The sequence below is a fragment of the Pelobates fuscus genome, chromosome 3 (genome assembly GCF_036172605.1).
Source record: "Pelobates fuscus isolate aPelFus1 chromosome 3, aPelFus1.pri, whole genome shotgun sequence".
NCBI classification, from domain to species: domain Eukaryota; kingdom Metazoa; phylum Chordata; class Amphibia; order Anura; family Pelobatidae; genus Pelobates; species Pelobates fuscus.
The window spans coordinates 93,077,805-93,098,303 of record NC_086319.1 but is presented as its reverse complement, the minus strand read 5'-3'; the positions used below and the strand labels follow the sequence as shown (position 1 = coordinate 93,098,303).

General features: G+C 42.5%; 1 protein-coding gene across 1 annotated transcript in view; it reads right to left on the bottom strand.

Moving 5' to 3' along the window:
• SH3PXD2B (SH3 and PX domains 2B) overlaps positions 1–20,499 on the bottom strand; it is a 145,542-nt gene that overhangs the window by 110,229 nt on the left and 14,814 nt on the right. The gene's annotated exons all lie outside the window — the stretch shown is intronic.

The following is a 20,499-nucleotide window of genomic DNA, read 5'->3' as shown; positions in this document are numbered from 1 at the left end:
GGAGAGTCCAGTCTTAGTTTAACTACGTCTAAACACCGACATAAAACCAGGAGACAGTACTTAGAACTCTAGACAACATAACCAGCACACTGCGTTTTAGCTGTAATGTTACATAGTTATATAGGCTAAAAAGAGACTTGTTTAGCCTCACATCTGTAGTTTTCTGGGTTTAACAGTAAAAAGGCAAAAAAAAAAACAAAAAAAAAAAACAAAAAAAAAAAAAAAAAACAGTTTGAAGTGTTTTCCAACTCTGCAACAAACTAGGAAAATTTTATTAAAGCCCCTATTAATGACAGTCAGATCTCTCTTTAGATCAAGAAGCTGTTGCTTAGACTGCCATTTAAAAAAGGTTTTATCCTATTTATTCCAGTGTTACAGTAAATATGGCTTACGGATCATGATTTAAGAACTTTAAGAAAAAAATTTATTAAAAGAAATGCATATGACTTTTTACACAACTGCTTTATGACATATGTGTACATATCCCCCCATTAATAAGCTAGACTTGAGATGATCAATGGTTGCTGTGTATAGGCCAGATGAGGACAAAAATGTTCAATGTCTTATTGACTGCCAACTTTTTTCAATTGACATCATTCTTTAAAAAAATAAAAATAAAATAAGGCCCCCAGTATACAGGATATTCGCCTCCACCCTGTAAAAGCGTGGGCAGCAGCTTGGCTTCAAAGATGCCATCTAGGACCCCACAGGAAATTGTCAAACAACTGGAGTGAACCCATTAAATATAAGGGAGCATGGCCTGTAAAAACGCTTTGTTTTAAATCCCCTCTGTGTTGCCAGGTGACGTCAAGCAGTTTTGTTCTGCTTAAGAGACCCAAAGTGAATTAAGGTTTTGCACCATTATATCATAACTGGCCATCATCCTAAAGAAACCGGCACAGCTAATGGGTCTTTCATTCTAAGTCAGCGGATGCTCCGTAGTTTAACCAGTTCACTCCTAGTCTGCATAGAGCCTTGCTGTTTAGAGAACTATTTAAACCTTATTAAAGCCCAATTTCTTTGAGCTTTTCCCCCAAATTCTCTAAAGGGATTTGTTTAAATAGGAATGCCAACAGTTCGCTCAATGCATTAAAATTCCAAACCATGCAATCATATAAATGAATTTACTGGCAGAATATAGAGAACTAATTAACCCTATAGAATTATACGCTAACTGGCGCACATATAGTTTTGAAAACACACCAAGATGATATGTCATATGAGGCGAAGTAGAGTATTCTGCATGATGTTTCATTTTAAAGCTATACAACTAAAATGATGATTTGGTAAGGAAATTAAAGATAATACAACTATGAAAAAAGAAAAAACATTCCCTCATTAGAACCCCGACAATAGTAGATATAGGCCGATATTGTAATCCAAAGATCAAAAAGATTTTTGGACTTTTGGCCACTATACTTGTGGCCACTGTATTACAGTTCTTAAAGTTACAAACCTCAAACTTATTTTCTGCTAGTACTACAAAAGATTGAAAACTGTATTCTGTATAATCTAAAAGGTTACTCAAAGAAAAGCCTGTGATTGGTCCATTTTGCTGGCTCAGAGCGCATATGCACTCTGGGCTGGCGAGGGGAGGAAAGGGGAGGGAGTAGAGAGGGTTCTTTTAAAAAAAAAATAAAAAAATTATTTTTATATTCACCGTAAATAATTTTTTTCTTAATATACCTTATACCTTATACCTTATAAAGGGCTTCCCCGGCAAACCCACCTCAGTCGTAGCAAGAATACACACCTAAGCCACGCACTGTAAGCAAAATTTTAATTTAGAGGGAGGGAGATTTGAAATAAAATAATTTACGGTGAGTAAAAATTTCTGTTTTTTCTGGCCTATGGTGGCAGTACGTATGGGATATAGCAAGATTCCCAATCGGGTGGTACTAATGCCTAAACAGCTTGAAGTACCTACGCCCTAACGCAATTTTAGAGGCAGAGAGTACATCTAGTCTGAAAATGCCTGACGTTTTGTAAGGTGCTAAAAGCTGACCAAGAAGCAGCCATGCTGATTTCTTTGGGTGAAGCAAGAGCTTTTCTCTGCCCACGAATTTGCCATTACCTTTGTGGAATGCGCTGTGAAGGACGCTGGCGAATCAAAACTACTGAAGCATAGGCCATGTAATTGACAAAATAACGAAAAATAGGATTACGAGAGGTTTCATTCCCCTTAAAACTTTCCTAGAAGTTGACAACAGCTGATCTGATCTTCTGAATTCGGCTGATATTGATAGGAACATCTGAAATGCCCTCTTTTTTTTTTTTTACTCTAGAATATGCCATCTAGTTCCAGCGGGGAGGTGGCATAATTACAGAAGGATGAGCTGCTTAACATAACACTGGATATTGAATTGAAGTTTTAGGATGAAACACACATTTCACCTTGACGGAATATAAGAAATTCCACTGAAGAAGATATATCCTGAAGCTTGCTTACTCTCTTGGCAGAGGTAATGGCCACTAAGAATGCTGGTTAAGCTTCAGAATATTAAAAGGAACAACCTCCAAAGTAAAAGGGGACCTGAAAGACTGAAGAAAGATCCCAGGAGGGAAAAAGAACTTCCTAGTGGGCCTAAGAAGCCTATTGCTTTAAAGAAACGTGTAACCAGTATATATGAAGACCAATCCCTTCTCAATAAGAACTTAGGGAATACAATTTGGTCTTAACGTGGAAATGCCCAACCTGTAGAAATCTCCTGCAGGTGTAAATTTGAACCAACTGGACAAATGAACTAAAAGACAATGACGTTCCTTAAAACAATGTAGACACTCTCCAAATCCTCATGTAAAGGCTAGAGGCTGAATGACTAGAAGATTATACGCAACAAGTGGACTCTGACTCATGAAGACTCAGCAGATGAAGGATCCACCATGCAGTGCCCTACAGTCAATAAGAACCTATTCAACACTTCCAGTAGGAGATCCTGCCTTCAAAAAGTGTTTTCGAGATCGGAAGATCCCCAAACTTAAAAGTCATCTCCACCAAGGCTTTAAACTGGCTCGTGTTTGGCCAGTACGGAAAGATTGGCAGACCCACTGCTCGGTCCGTTGCCTCTTTGAAGTAGTCTTGGGAACAGTCTATAGGAGAAAAAAATGCAAGCCCGGAGAAATGCCACAAGGTCTATCCGGGCATTCAAAATCTCTCTGTAGACCGTGAACATGATCAGATCTATAGACCGTTACTCATGATCCCAATTTCTTGTACTGAGGTTGTAGGTGATTAAATTGTTGACACATCATGAGTGGAATGGAGAGAGGACCTCCAAGAGATCCTGAGCCCAGTGCACCGTTTTGGTACATAGCTGAAACAGACCCAGCCTCTGGCACTGCCCTGTCTGTTGATGTGAGGGAAACAGTGTCGTAGTCTGACTGCATTGCAATAGGTCCCTCAATCAACCAACCAAGATCTGAATCGGTAAGGGGAGTGAAGAACTGCCTTAAGAGCTCTGAAATTAGTGGACTATTTTTCTTAGGACCAGGAACACTGGCACATTAGACAATTTAGATGAGCGACCCAGCCTGTGCTAGATGCCTTCTGTGGTTAAAAGTACTCCTTCTATAGGCAGAAAGGACAGCTTCCTCTTTTTTCAAAGAGAGTCTAGGAGACAGAAATCCAAGATTTCCACACTTTGACCCACTGTAGCAGCCAAATCCAGATTTTGCCCAGTTGACTGCAGGAATTGAAAATGTCAGACATCCCAGCAATCTCATTTCCTGTCCTTATGGAGGAATTTTTTGCTTTATTAGCAATTGGACCTTTCCTTTAGGAGTGCAGGAGATGCTGAGGTAACGTTTTAAGGATAACACGAATATCAAAAAACCCTACGATTCCTGGAGAAGAAGAAAATACTTTATAGTCTCTGTATCCAACCGTGTTGCTGTAGCGCTCTGCTATCTACCCGAACATACTTAAAGGGCAAACTTCCTGATTAGAATAAGTAGCCAAACTCCCAAGTAGGGAATGCATAGTTCCCTAAAATATGCTGTTATGGGAGCGTTTTGAAGAGCAATCTTTACAATCCACGTATTATGGCGTATTTTCAGAAAACGTCATGAGGGGCCGCAATAGCAGTGGCGTACATACCAGGGTCGCAGGGGTCGCGGCTGCGACCGGGCCTGGCCCACCAGGGGGCCCGGCCGCCCCTGCGACCCGGTATGTATGTCACTGGGCCAGCCTCTTCTCCGGGGGGGCCCAGGAGCCGGCCACCTCCGGGCCCCCCGAGGCTGGCCCTGCTGTCACCCGGCTGGCTGGTCCTGCGGGCGCTCGAGGGAGCACTCTCCCCTGAGTGCTTCCTCTTCAGCTCCCTCGCGCACCGCAATGATACCTGTCATGCCAAAAGCATGAGTTCTTGTTTGATGTGTGTTTATATATGCTAAGAGTTGTTTTTTTGTAAACCTTGGGATGGCATTTATTGTGGTCTTTGATCTTGCACCAGGCCTAGACCATAAAACATCTAGATAGCCATCACCAGAGCTGGACACAAGGAATTTCATAGAGTGGGCAATAGACTGCCAGACCAACCCCCTCTGATTCCCCCAGGGGTCTGCCCACTGAGAAATAACTAGTTTTAGATATATAATGAGGGTGCTGGACTATCCAGAAGTCAGTATTCATTTTTCTTTTTGTCAGTAACTTCTAGGAGATCAATACCATCTAAGACTCCCACAAGAATTCTATATAGGGTAAATATATGTAAGGAATTTCTTGTGTTTTCTCCTATTTTATTTTATGTACTGTTTTGCAATTTGTTATCTGTATGTCATTTATTTCTCTATTTTGTACTCAGCACTGTGAATCTTTTTTTGTCAGATTAAATGTTTAATTAATCAGCTTGGGGTCTCTGTTTTCTACGAGCTTTACTCTCCAGAGAGCCCAGGTAAAAACGTTACCAAAAAGGGTTAATTATAAGTGTTTGATTAGTAAAAGTAGAACTGTGATTCTAGAATTCTCCTGTGTGTGGGGTAACCTAAGACGCCCGGGTTTAAAAGTCTTGGTGGTGGCAGTAAAGTGTGTACTAGGGGGTTAGTGTAGAAGGGATTGCAGGGGTTAATTGAGTGGTTGCTGGGACTAGCAACAGGTAACCAGGGGTCTGGTGTCATTAACCCTGTCACTTCCACGCTCTCCCCACTGTCTCGGCTGGGCCTATAGCCCACGCTCGTGACAATACCGGAGCCGGAAGATGACATCATCTTCCGGTGCCGGTATCAGTATGCGGCGCGCGAGGGAGCTGAAGAGGAAGCACTCAGGGGAGAGTACTCCCTCGCGCACCCGCCAGCCTGCCTGCCCGCCAGGTGACCGGCCCCCCAGGAGCCCAGCAGCACCACTGGACCCCAGGGAATCCCCTCAGCACTCCAAAAGGTAAGGAGGCTGGGGGGATTAAATTTAAAAAAAAAAAATGTTAGTGTGTGTGTTACTGTGAGTGTTAGTGTGTGTGTTAGTGTTACTGTGTGTGTTAGTGTGTGTGTTAGTGTTACTGTGTGTGTTAGTGTGTGTGTGTTACTGTGAGTGTTAGTATTACTGTGAGTGTTAGTGTGTGTGTTAGTGTTACTGTGAGTGTTAGTGTGTGTGTTACTGTGTGTTAGTGTTACTGTGAGTGTCTGTTGAGTGTGTGTCTGCTAGTGAGTGTCAGTGAGTGTGTGTCTGCTAGTGAGTGTCAGTGAGTGCGTTACTGTGTGTGTCTGTTACTGAGTGTGTTTGTGTTAGTGAGTCTGTGTTTGTCAGTGAGAGTGTATGTTTTGTAAGTGAGTGTGTATGTATGTCTGTCGCTGAGTGTGTCTCTGTCAGTAAATGTGTGTGTCTGTTAGCTAGTGTGTATGCGTCTGTTCGTTAGAGTGTGTGTCTTCAGCACTTACCTTTCTCCAGCGCCGGACTCCCTTGGCGCTGGGGATCCCTCCGCCTCTCAGCTCCGAATGCGCATGCACAGCAAGAGCATTCAAACCGCCCATAGGAAAGCATTACTCAATGCTTTTCTATGGACGTTCAGTGTCTTAGAATTGCGGAAGCTCCTCTAGCGGCTGTCAGTGAGACAGCCACTAGAGGCTGGATTAACCCTCAGTGAAACATAGCAGTTTCTCTGAAACTGCTATGCTTTCAGCTGCAGGGTTAAAACTAGAGGGACCTGACACCCAGACCACTTCATTGAGCTGATGTGATCTGGGTGTCTGTAGTGGTCCTTTAAGTGTGTGTGTGCATCTGCATGCACTGGTGTACATACCGCGGTCGCAGGGGTCGCAGCCCTGCAACCCCTGCCACCAGGTGCCCGCCGCCATGTGAGTAAGCAGAGTAAGCGTGCGGGGGGGGGGGGGGCCACGAATCACTTTTCGCACCGGGGCCCCATAGGTCATGTGTACGCCACTGCGCAATAGGGATATGTGGGAATATATCTTTGTGATCTATATACACCATGAAATTCCTTTCTGCAGAATTAGAGTTACAGAAGCAGAAGTTTAAATTCTGAACCTCAGGAGAGGAACCAATTAATTTAGATTCATAACTGGTTTAAAGGAATGATCAGAGTTTGATAACCAGTAGATTCCCAAGGAACCCAATGAACTTTGTGGTTCACAGAACCATATCTCAAACTCCTTGAATCCAACAGGAACACTGCTTCTGTAAATAGAGTATCAGATGTTCGGAAGATTATGGGTTGGGCAGATTTGAAAAGAGCAAGCGGTGCCCTCTTAAACTAGATAAGCTACCCGAACATTGCAAGTAGGTTCCACTTAAAAGCCAGACAAGAGACATTAAGATAATTACTGGTTCCCAAATGCATCCTGGGAATGTTAAGTGACTCAATTGAATGATACGCCAGTCATCTACCTTAAAGGGATGAAGGGCTGAGTCAGCCCTGAAGGTGAAACGAACCTGTGAACCCCAATGGTTGAACAAGGTCTAAACCCACTGAGCTATCCACACTTGGTATAGAAATGCAGGATTATGCCTCCAAGCTTCTTGGCGTCTGAAACACCTACCCATGTCTAACCTAGTTCTACTTGTCTTGAGGCAGAGCTTTTTCCTTTTTCGACATAGGTTATAAAAGATACTCTTTACCCTAATGGGAGTAAACAGGGGACTGATAAGGACCCTGATCTACCGTCCAAGCTTAAGCCACCAGGATATAAGGGAAACAGCAGATGATCTTGGCTGTCATTGTCAGATATTATTAGTCAAATCCATATAAAACAGGAAACTGACAAGCTGCTTATCAGGAGACTTAAATAACCTCCATTAACTATTGCAAACAAAGTTATATGTTTTGGACACCGCTGCACCTGCCAGCAGAGACCCATACCGAAACCCAGCAGTCTGGAAAGATTGTCTGCAAGAGGTCTTGGCCTTCTTGACGACAGGGTTTTTAAAGTAGCTACTTCTGCAGAATTTTATGGATTCCTAGTGTACCTGGGGGTGTAACATTTACCCAATTGATGGTAAACATATGAAACATCGGTCAAGAAAGGCTTGTTACACAGAGTGTTCCCATTCTGCATATAAGAAAGACATGGGGTTCGAGGAACAGATAAGCAGATTTATCCTGCCCCATGACAGATTCATTCCTAATGAACCTTCTCAGTACATGAGGTGGGAACAAACTCTACACAGTATGATGAACCAGACATGTCTTAAGAAGAGGTAGATAAACATTCGCCAGACATTAGAAGTAATCGAATGACGCTTCTCTTCGGTACCTGCGGAACATCTCAGGCAGCGGATACACTATTTGATTCACTATAAGAATTCAAAGATAGGAATGATTGCATATTCTCTGCTTAATTTTACCCAAGAAATTGCAGCAACGTTGTCATATTTATAAACCCCAGAACCATATATAGAGGAGAGGAACAGATACAATAAGCAAAAGCTGAGTATAGCAGAGGCATTCCATGGTGTACAAACAGTCCATCCTGCTCATACAGTCCACTTTCTGAAAAAAACAATGCCATCCATAACTTGCAATTTTAATCAGAACAGATTTTCAAGGCGAAGATCAGCTAGCCGTGTGGGGGGTTGGTGACACAGGGAACCCTTCTGACAAGCTTTCTGCTGCCAGATGGAACAGCACAACAATCTGCACTCGGCGGTTTCCCGGAAGTTCCTGTTCGCGCATGCGCAATAGCGCACCTGGAACTTCGGTGGATCACAACACCACCCGGGATGCGTTCCACCGCTGTGCACGGCCTGCAACATAATGAAGGCGTCCCCCGGCCTGCCCATACTCACCAAGCCGGAACATACTCGGTTAAATAGAAAGGGTTCTGGAACCTCCACGGATGGAGCCATGCAGCTCATCCTACCACCCGGGCAGCTATCGGGCTTCCTCCACCAGACAGCAACCTGTGTGCTTCACCTCCGACAGACGCTTGATTCGTCCCGTGCTGGGATGAGGAAGAACTGAGGTGGGTTTGCCAGGGAAGCCCTTTATAGGGTAAAGGGGAGGGACTTTTCTTAATCACCTATCTTGCAGATGCTTGTCCCAATTAGGAAGCACAACCCATATGTACTGCCACCATATGTCAGAAAAAAAAAATACTGAGGGAATACTCACAGGATAGGAGGGAGGGGAAATATTCTCTTTGCAAGGCGCTCTGCTGGCAAAGGCAATATTTTCACATCTGTTGCCAGCGAGTTTTGAGCAATGACAACAGATGTAAAATATGCACAGAATTGACATTGACAACCCGGAACTTCTTGGCTGCCAAGGTCATGTGTGATGGGGTTGTAACTAGCCCTGGCACACAATTACAAATATCTCAGTATTTGCAGTGTTTCAAACAGAAACATTGCACATACATTCTCCTATTACAATTACCACTTCAAATCCCTGAAGAAGTTCTGTTGGTTGGAGTAACCCTTTCAAGTTGATCTGTCACCAAACATAAACTGAAATCTGCTTCTGAATCTCTTTAGGAGTACTCAAGCATTCAGAAAAAAAATTTAAATAAAAAAAAATTTGAAGCAGCCAAGCTGAAAAATCTTGGCAATGTTAGAGCTTAAAGTAAGGTTTGGTTTTAGTTGCTAATCAATTTACCCATAATCTATCAGAAAACTCAAAGCCCAAGCAGGGCAAACAGCGGACATTATAGGCAGAGGAGAACAAAATGGCTGCACCCAGATTACTGAGTTTCGGCACAAAGAAAACCCAAAAAACGAACAACATATATGCAAGTGACAATTAATGGGATATAATATTAAGATTATTTGAGTTATAAGGGACATAATATTAAATGAATAAAACATATTTATGAACAGACTATTTTAAAAACGGCCTAAATGTTATTTCATTGAAGATCTCTGTGTCAAGCTTAAAGGAACACTATAGTCACCCAGAACACTTCATTTAAATGAAGTGGTCTGAGTGCAGTGTCCTTGTCCCATTATCCCTGCAATGTAAAACATTAGGTTAAGTCCTCCTCTAGTGACTTTCAGTATGACAACCCATAAAGGAACTTCCTTTGCACAGAACGAGTAAAACTTGGTCATGTCACACGGAAGCCCCAGAGAAAATTTCCTACTGGAAACTGTGGATGCACATGCGGACAATTCTAATTTTTCTACTAGTGAGTTACCCGGTAATGTTGGATTCTTGTCCAGGTAGGACCTCTAATCAAGAATTGGTATCAGAAATAATCATACATGTCCTCTATTCCTTTACTGTTTGGAGAGACACAATGCACACATTTGAGCATGCTTTGAAAAAGGCCCGAAACGTTGGTTTATCCTGTGTCCTCAAATAAATTGCAGTAACACTTAGGTGTACACAACCAAACTGGATACGCAGAACTCCATTTGCTGTAGTTATGGTGCAAGGAATGCCTTGTGCCCTTCCATAGTAAGTGTTCAAACCATTTTAGAATGGTTAGACAACTTACCAGGCTACTATGGACCACTCCTCATCTTTCTTCTCCTGCAGTTGAAGCCAGATCTCTCTAAAAACAGCCAATACAGGACTGTACTCATTGGTTAAGAGCACTCAGCCGACACTTTCAGCAGAGTTTGGCCTTGCCTAGCTCAGGAGAGCTAATTTGATTCTTCTTGCAGGGGCTACTGCCATAAAAATGTTCAAGTCTTATATCAAGCTTAAAATGAAACCTTATGGAGTGCCTGATAGTTGTATGAATGCATGAAATAAATTCTTCTGCATATTTTCATGACTGTCTTGGTTGCTATAGCGTTCTAACTTCCAAACTCACTGCAAACTACTTAGGAACAAATTATAATAGGGTAACTAGCCAAGACATACCAAATTACTCAATGTCCTTTTGCCCTGAGGGGACTAAGGTTGAGTATATGAGTAATGTCACTAGAGCTGCACTTGTATGAAATTCTGGGCATTTGTGCCCATATGCAGAGCTTAGTAAATAGGCAACCCTAATTGTGTGTCTAACCATGCAGCCTGGCATGTGTGTGTGCCAGGAGGATATGCCCAGTTATGAGTGGACAAGTTGGCTTTAGTATTTATTCCATCATAGACATGCCCATTCATGACTCCCTCTCTCGATATCAGTCCTGACAAGTTTGGTAGGTTTTCTAGTCTGCAACTTTAAAATTCATAGCTTACAGAGCAATTTATGATGCAATACAATGATGTCAAAACAAATCGGCAGTATAAATGTTGTGACAAACTGCCATTTGCCACTGGGCATTGGAGAGGACTTATCGCTAGCCTCCTGCCCTGCGACTATGGCCCTGGAATGTATTGCCCTTTAACCCCTTAAGGACCAAACTTCTGGAATAAAATGGAATCATGACGTGTCACACATGTCATGTGTCCTTAAGGGGTTAAGACTTACATTTGGGCATAATGGATTTTTGTATGCTGTTCCTGGCCCTTTAAATGCTTTGGAGCAGGGTTACAACGTTTAAACTGGCACTTCGAATGCAGTCGAAGTGCCGAAGTCGTTGAAGTGGCCGCCATTCGACAAACGAACATGTGGCATTTAACTTGTTTGAACGCGGTCAGCAGTGTGTGCAGCCAAATCTATGGAACTGTTTGCGGCTACCCAAATGCACGAACACCGCTGACCCGTACCTACTTCGACACTGCGGCTGGAGACTAAGTCCCGTTCGAAGATTCGAACGCTCGTTCGAATGGGACTTAGTCGTTTTCTCTGTGTAAAATAGACCGACCGCACAGCCCAAATCCATGGAACTGTTTTGGGCATGAAAATGTGCTTGCGGACGGTCATTAAGGACTTATACCTATCTCCCAAACGGCTGGACGGATTCGAATGATTTTTGGGTATGTTTGTATTTGGAATGTGCTGATTAATACTATGTAACTGTTATTAATATTGGATGTATGGTTTAAGAGTTATGAAAGTTGGGTAAAATGTATGTTTAAATTGTATGTTATAATTGGGTTACCTCTCAGGCTAAGGGGAGGGAATCTGTGGGATGTAACCGTTGTGTGATTGGGTAATGTTTAATTGGATGTGGGCGTCTCCCTTGCAGGGGAGAATTGCATAAAAGCAGAGTGTGTGTAATTAAACCAGAGTTCTTCTTGACCCTCAATACGTAGCCTTGTCTCGTTATTGGAGGGAGCTGCTATATCACACTGGGGATTGTGCTATATCACACTGGGGATTGCTATGCTCTGCATACTCCCTTGAGCTTTAATTTTGAGAGTTTGTTCAGATTACGCTCTGCTTGGAGGTGAGGTCTTCCCCACACGGTCCTGGATGCTGGAGGTTCATACAGGGTGGAAGGAAGACGGCGCGGCTCCAGTTAAGCTACGGCGGTTGTGGAGTCTGCGGTGGTTGTGGTGTCATCTGCAGTGCTTGGAGTCCTCAGGAAGCACTAGGAGCATCAGTCAACGGAAGGTGTCCGTTACAAATGTCTATATACAATTTCCTCTTTGAGAGACAATTATGGGAAGAAAAAACAAATGTCCCTTCTGACTGGTTTTGGAAGCTATTTTGTTACAAGATCAGTAAATGTTTCAATAATACACCCTTTGTAAACAGCCTGAGCAGATAGGGATCACCCACATTAAGTCCCCTGACTCCTTTCCAGGAATTATACAAAACACCTGGGTGAAACCGACATAGGAATGACTCACTCTAACAGGAGGACAATGCACTCAGTCTCGGTTTACAGGGTAGCCATCAATCCTGAAGACCAAATTAAATGTTACATGTTATGGTTTTTCATGCCCTATGGCATGATCACTGCCTTTATGCACAGATAGCATTTCACAAATGTACAATGAGAATATTGGAAATCAAAGTGAATTTCAACTTTTTGGGATACCGGAGTTTTAAAAAAATTCCTCAACTTAGATATAGTTCGAATTTACTTACGTAATTACTCAAACACTGAAATTTTGAGACTTAAGTCTGATTGGCAAATTTGAGGCCAAACAGAGAGAACTTTCAAAAAAATTATAAATGCCTGAAAAAGTCACAGCTTAGGTACTTTTGACTCCGTTTCGCTATTCAGATTTAAAATTTCTGAAATACTGTGTTTAATAAACCTGTGAGAAGTCATAACAGTATAAGTGTACTTATAAATAGGAATGATGCCGAAGGAACAGATAACAAAATAGCCTCTTAATCTTGGATCTGGTGGGACCATTCCAATTATCCCAGGTTGCTTCCCAGGAGTCCCACATATGGGGTCATACTACCCCTATCAAACATAGCACAAGCATGTCATTAGAACCGCATTCTTCAGCAGTGATCTGTGCAGAGTCTGCTCTTTTTTAGGCAGCTATAATGCAAGTAATGAAATAGAAAAGTCAACATTTTGAGAAGTAAAAGGACTCCTATGCTGGGTTGATAATGACACTGCTTTATAGATGCTTTGCACTCTACTGATATCGCCACACGTGCTTTTAGATTTTAGTGCAGAAAATGTCTACAGAAAACTCTCCAGAAATGATTGAACCACAACAAACATAACCCTCTGCCAACCTCTATTCTGGATGAAGATGATGGTACACTGGATGATGTTTAAAGGGACACTATAGTCACCAGAACTACAGCATATTGAATTTGTTCTGGTGAATAGAATCATTACCTTCAGGCTTTTTGCTGTAAACACTGTCTTTTCAGAGAAAATGCAGGGTTTACATTACAGCCTAGTGATAACTTCACTGCCCACTCCTCAGATAGCTGTTAGAGATCCTTCCTGGGTCATGGCTGTCTAAAATGCATCCAAACATTCAGTGTCTCCTCCCTCTGCATGCAGACACTGAACTTTCCTCATAGAAATTAATTGATTCAATTCATCTCTATTAGGAGATGCTGATTGTCCAGGGCTGTGTTTGAATCATGCTCGCTCTGCACCTGATCTGCCTCTTTGTCAGTCTCAGCCAATCCTATGGAGAAGCCCTGTCATTGGACCAGGCCACCACTTCTGATGATGTCATCAGACAGCTTGCTATTCTGAGGCAAAGAGCATGCAGAGCTACAGCTTCAGGCTTGAATACAAGATTTTGCTATATTTAGGGAGGCATGAGGGGCCCAGGGAGGCCAGATGGTGGTTTTAACACTATAGGGTCAGGAATAGATGTTTGTGTTCCTGACCCTATAGTGTTCCTTTAACAGTATTTGGTAAGATGTATTTGAACTCTCCTTGAAACATGACTAATATACATCCTCCCTCCTGGTTCTATTTAAAGTGAGGCATTTGTTGAAAGAACCTAGACAAGAAAAGGCCGCTTTATGCAGAACATGCATGCACACCAGCACGATGAGAGTGGCTACTATGGTAGCTTGGATAAAGGGTGCTCCAAGCCTCAATCACTAAAGCTCACAAACTAGAGTCCTCGGTTAAGCTATTGTGGTTAGGCCTAAAACTCAAAATAATCAACATCAGTTCTGAACCCAGCCATGGATGAGAAAGCAATGTCATGGACAGCATGTTCCCACACACATAAAAAAATAAATAAAAAATATCAATAACTTAATTAAAATGACTGTCCCTTTAAGTGCAGCTGTGGTTACTTCAGATTGCTGAATACAATGCGTCTAGGTCAGCAAAGTAAGTGAATGCACATGGATATGGTCCAGGGTAAGCGATTATACTGACTGGGAGGCAGGAGCAGCAACAGTGAAGGGTTACAGAGGTTTAAGCAATGGAGATGCCAGGAAACAAAAGAGATTTCTCTTCTTGGCTGGGCTGACTGCTGGCTTGAGTCCACGCCCTCACGAGTACTCATCCAGGATCCACATTAGGAGTCCAAGGCTGCATAGGAAACACAAACTCAGCTTTCCCCATCTGCAGATCGGCCTGATCCAACTGGGACAAGAGTAACAGGCCTCGTAAGGTAACACTTAGCTCTCGACTCTCAGCTGCAGTACTACTTGATGAGAAACATGCTTCTGCATAGGAAGCCATGGCTTTAGTGAACTGTCACATTCTGATACGTACAGAGCGTCAAAATCACAAGTGAGCAAAAGGAAGATCAGGGCCGTCTTTAACATTGATTGGACCCTGGGCAAGCATTTGTTTGGGCCCCCTGGATCCTGCCATCCCTCGCCCTCCCCCGAAACTTTCACTCTCTGGCATGCAATCACGCCCTCCACCCCAACACAGTGGCAGAACTAATGTAGACAGGGCCCTGGTGCAAGACATTGTTTTGAGCCTTCCCTCTAGCGCAAGAGCAGAGAAAAGATAGATCCTCATCTGTTGTACAATTCCCACGATGCTATGCCAGCTGGGGATCTACCATTTGACCATTCTTGCAGGGCTGTATTTGTGAGCAGTGTTTGTGCATTTGAATGTGAGCATTTTGTTGTATACAGTATGTGTGTGCATGTAGGGTGTAGTATTGGTGTTTAAGTGTAGGGATGTGTTTCTATATACTTTTTGAGTTTGAATTCAGGGGTGTGTTTGTATGTAATGTTTGCAGGGGTGTGGTTGCATGTTGTGTTTGATTGCCTTGATGAATGATATACATTCACAGATATACATACACATTAGCACACTGATACATGCAAACATCTGGACACATGCACACACTGACAAAGACTGGCGTATACACACACTTACACAGCCACATACATAAAATACACGTGCACACACACAGAGATAAAGACACTGGCACATCCACACACAGATACACACTTACACACACTGACACAGATATATACACAAATACATATGTATTTGTGTGCAGTGTTGGCGTAGGAATGCCGAGATGCTGCATTGTCACACAGATGCACGCTCACACAAACAGTGATACACACAGGATACACATGCAGTGGTGTATTTGTATGCATTGTTAATGTTGGAATGCAGGGTTGTATTTGTGTGCAATGTTAGATGGGATGTATGCATTGCCACATGCACAGATACACACTTACACATACTGACACTCATACACACACAGGTACATGTACAGTGACACAAACACAGCCAAATAAACACACACACACAGAGCGTCAGATACACACACACACACACAGCGTCAGATACACACACAGTCAGATACAAACACTGACACAAACACAGCCAGATACACACACACGCAGCCAGATACACACACACACGCAGCCAGATACACACACACACGCAGCCAGATACACACACACGCAGCCAGATACACACACACGCAGCCAGATACACACACGCAGCCAGATACACACACGCAGCCAGATACACACACACACACAGTCATATGAATTCACATAGTTTAGCCACCCTCCTTACCTTTACAGAAATGTGGCTTCCCTGTAGTCCAGTGGGAGCTGGGTGGCTGAGATTGATGGGAGTCTTCTTCTTGGTCTGTACCTCCTCCTTCTCTCCATGTATGTCTAATCCTCCCCAGCGGCACTCTGTTAAATGGGAGGAAGTGACCTCACAACACTTCCTCCCAGCAGGCCAGAAGACAGGGGCTCGGTCAGGAGCTCTCTTAAAGGGCCGGGGCCCCTGATTACTTCACCTGCTGCAGCCCACTGGGATATTTCTCAGTATTCCGGTGGGCTGTTCAGACCTGGCTGCGGACAGGGGGCCCACAGGGCAGCTGCTTTGGGCCCCCCAGGAGCAACTGGGCCCGGGGCAGCTGCCCTGTTTGCCCCTTGTTAAAGACGGCCCTGAGGAAGATGCCCAGCTATTATAGAACTTTATTGAATAACTGAACATTTTAAAAAGAGTACTGTCGCTTCTCTTGAAATTATACCATATTTAATAAAAAAAAAAACATTGAAAATCACTGATCGTGTTAGGCTTTTTTCTACTTTTTATCATTCAGAGTTTATGGATATGATATCTTAATTCAGTACAATAAATCAAAGCTTGTATTCGAATGTAACAAAAAGGTAGTATAACATGTATGAGAAGCCGCATATATTTACCAAAGATGGTAAACAAGATTGTGATGTCATTTGATAAATATTTAAGAACATTTTAAAAGAAAGTAGCATGAAATGGGAGCTAACACTCCCTCCCTCCCCCCGCTGCCCCGCTTCATGCTCCTTTCTTTTAGAATGAACTTGAAAAGATTCAGGAAATTACATCACAATTCAGTTCAATTAAAGGGAAACTATAGTGCCAGGAAAACAAACTTGTTTTCCTGGCACTATAGCTTTCCCCTCTGTCAAGACCCCCCGCCCCCTCCATCACTTACCTGGGTCCTGCACCGATGTCCCTCAGCGCTGGCTCAGCTTCGCCCACGCTCCTCCCCTGCCAACGTGAGCCGGTGGCGGAAACCTAATGCACATGCAAAAATGCCTGTATCAGGCTCCCTTGATAAAGGCATTTTTGCCGAAACGTTGGGGGTGCTTTGGTGATTGACTGCATCCCTGCTTCTCACTGGGTCTGGTAGGCTTGTTGTATTTTTTTCTATATGTACTTATATTTGTGGGATTGGATTGTATTGGTATCTCATTGAACTATCTATTGTACTGATATTTTGCTATTTTTACATTACGCATTTGGCTTTTATATATACATCCAGAATTGTTCTGGCTGTTACTTTATAATATGATATGACTTTATATCTTGGTTTCTCATGTAATGAGATATTCCAGGATTGTGTACCCACTAAATAAAGATTTTTTTTTTTTGTATATAAATACTTACGGTTGTGCTCCTTACTCAGTTTGTATTTACACCTTTTGGGCATGTCAGCACTACATCAAAAATGGAAAAGAATCAACGTAAAACAGGTCAAATTTAGACATACAAAACTGCTCTGATTTGCAGTTTTACTGTATGGCTGCCATTATCCCACAGAAAATGGCCCCATTCACAATTTTATCAATTGGTCTATGAATAAACTGATAAACTAAACTATCAGTTTTTAGATTAGTTCCACACATCATATCTGAACTACATATCCCACAATCCTCTGCTAAATAGTGGTTTATGAGATAAGAAGTCCGGAATAAGAGGTTTCCTAATTTGATGTGTCTGTTTGCTGCCATCACTTGTCTATACAAATACAGCAAGGCAAGTGCTTTTTTTATTTTCTTAATTCAATATAGATCTAATACATTAATAAGCTGGGGGCCAGTTTCAGCTCTGTAGTGTCCCTTTAAACTATATAGACAGAGCTCAACAATATAGGAAGTTCAATAGACTATAGACTGTTTGTGTTGCCCTGGGGAATCGAGAAAACTTCAATTGCTACGGTCAGGAAAAGGATGACTACATCAATTGTAAAAGCACACATATCTCGCAACAATAATCTCCCTAAAGAGAGTGGCCAGCTGTGACGGCAGGTCGCCTGGGAAACAGTTGTAATTTGGCAGCATGTTAATCTTTGTCCACTTTTTCAAGAGGTGGCTACCGCTACAGATGATAAATTTTTCTTAATTCTGTTTCATTTTCTCAATGAATAATTTCGCTGTAGTTCGCATATTGTTGAAGTTTAGATTTCCCATCCATTTAGTTCTGGCATTACACATTATGCAGTACTGCACAGGAAAGACTAGGAAAAGTGAAAATGTATTTACTTTTACCATAATTTTATGGGCCTCTATGTCTGGGCTGGCCCATGAGGGAATCTTTGATCTCACCACTGGCCACAGAGTGATACAGCTTCCTCTTTCGGCCAGCAGTTTATTAGTGTTGGCCCTGCATGGCTGTGTCAGGATTTCTAGTTGATCCAGCACGTAAAATTGTGTCACACCTAGGACTAAAAGGTAACGTCTTGCCGGGCCTTAGAATGGCCGGACTAAACGTACCAGAGAATCATCAGAATACTAGCCGAGGTCAGGGATACAGAAAGAGACACAACAAAAAGGGAAAGCCAGAAGTCAGGGATACCAGAATACAGGGAGGCCAATACAAAGCCAAAGTCAATAACCAGAAATAAATGTTAAGAAACATACACTTGAACAACCACTAGGGAAACCACGACAGGGCAAGGATGAAAAGTCATAAGGAGTTTAAATAAGCCTATTTTCGCTCTGATTGGCCGAAAATCGGCCTTTGACCCCAGAACGTGCACGCGCATCTACCGGGTGATGTCATGTGCACGCCGACGTCGTCCTCAAAGTGGGCAGACGTGGGGCTATAATTTGGTGTGGATCCGCAGCGGCCAGCGTCCATCAACATGTTGCAGGAGTTAGGCACACAAACGCACGACCGATGGGTGCAAATGCCGCAAGGTGAGGCTGAATATGTTGAGGCTGAACAGGCTGGCAGGGGAGATCCTTTGATCTAGTTGGCCTTAGCCCGTGGCCAGTCAAGGCCTGCTCCGAGGTGAGGCCTTCAATTAGGCAAAGCTTTGGAGCCATCTCCATGGGAAACCAAACAAATTTAACATATAGCATCTCTTTTGTTACAATAAATTCACCACAACTGAGAGTAAGGAGGATAACCCAGTAGTCAGTACTGCCATAGATAATGACCAGGAAAGCAAATAACAAAATAACCATATAAAGTAAGTAAAGGGAAAACCAAAATTATGGTATGTAAAAGTATATAATCCCCCATAAATGTGTGTATATATTTAAATATCCATCAAAGCTTACATAGACTTAATAAACTGGAGTACATTGTGCATTACAAAATACATATTGCTATTAAAATGACCATGGTAAGTCTGGTAAACTCGAAACCTATTCTATTAAAAATTGCCCAGCAACGTTCTTTGTACTGCGCCATGCAGAATCAGTAAAAATTCTGCCAGTTTGATCTGCAGCAGATGTCAAATATTGCTCCTTTTTCAGAAAGCAATTTCTGTCTGGTAGGACTGCCAACGTCATGGGCAAGGGATGCGGTTTGACTGCCTGATGACATAATGGGAACAGATGTCCGTAGCAGTTGTAGGGCACAATGTTAGCCATCATTGCACTTGGCACTGCCCAGAACCAGCATGCTTTGCTTTAGATTTTTATATTAAACCCATTTTATGTATGAATTTTTTTTAAATGTACACAGAAGATGCAGAAGTATTTTTTGCTGTGACATTTTGTGGTGTCAGTCAATAGCCTTGACAAATGAGAATTTACAGAGTAATTCCATCTGTTCTGTTTAGGCTGGGAAAACCCCTATGTAAATAATATTACCCCCCAAAAAAAGTTCTACATTTACCATGGAAAATATATTCCCATCACTTTAGGGAGAGAGTAAGAGGCCTGACTGTAGGAAAATATTCAGCAAGTCAGAACCTGCGTCAGCAGGAGATCAGCTCATGTGGAGGATAAAGTGATACTAGTGACTTGTTGACCTTTCTATCCACATAGATACTTCTCCCTTGACTGATATGCATCTCCTTTAAGTGGCATCATGAGGGTGCAGCTCACAAGGAACAACTGGATACACACCGGACAAGTTCCATCCAGATTAGTTCAAACAGTCATTCTCCTATTGACGTTTCAATTGCTAGTCTGAGATTAACAAATTGTGCTTAAAGTTTCAATTGTTTTTATATTTTCCATGGAACTTCATCTCAATGAAGTGGCCTGGTTGCATTTTAGTCCTGCAAGGTAAAACATTGCTATTTAGTAGAGATGGCAAGGTTTTCATTGCGGGGCTAAACACACATGTAGTGGGAAAGGCGTTTCTCCTATGAGAACAAACTCAGACTCGGCACTCATGGCTAACCTCCTCAAATGTTTCTCATATAGAGCATTTGATTGGAGGAGTGTAGCTCTGACTGCGCATGTGCTTCTCCTCAATGCTCCTCTATGAGAAGCACTGGTCAGTGTGACATCGCTGCAGGCAGGTCAGGTGCCCAGGATTTTGGCTCTGGAAAAAAAAAAACAATTACCTTTTTCCATTTGTTTAAATATATTAAATCTACATGCTTAGGAGAACACTATAGCATTAGGAATACAGATTTATACTGTAATATAGCACCTATGCATTGAACTAGCACATAAGCTAGCATGTTTGTTAATTTTGTGGTACACTCTTCCCGTCAACCAATTCTCAGTATAGAGATATATGCTACTGACAAAAAAAACCTGTATGCAGAGAACTAATTGACCAGAGAGAGCAGGAGAACCTTCCCACAAAAAAAAAGGTTCTCCTGCTCACTTACAGCATGCTTTGTAAGTAATGTAATAATTCCTCTAGGAAGTATGTCTTGCACG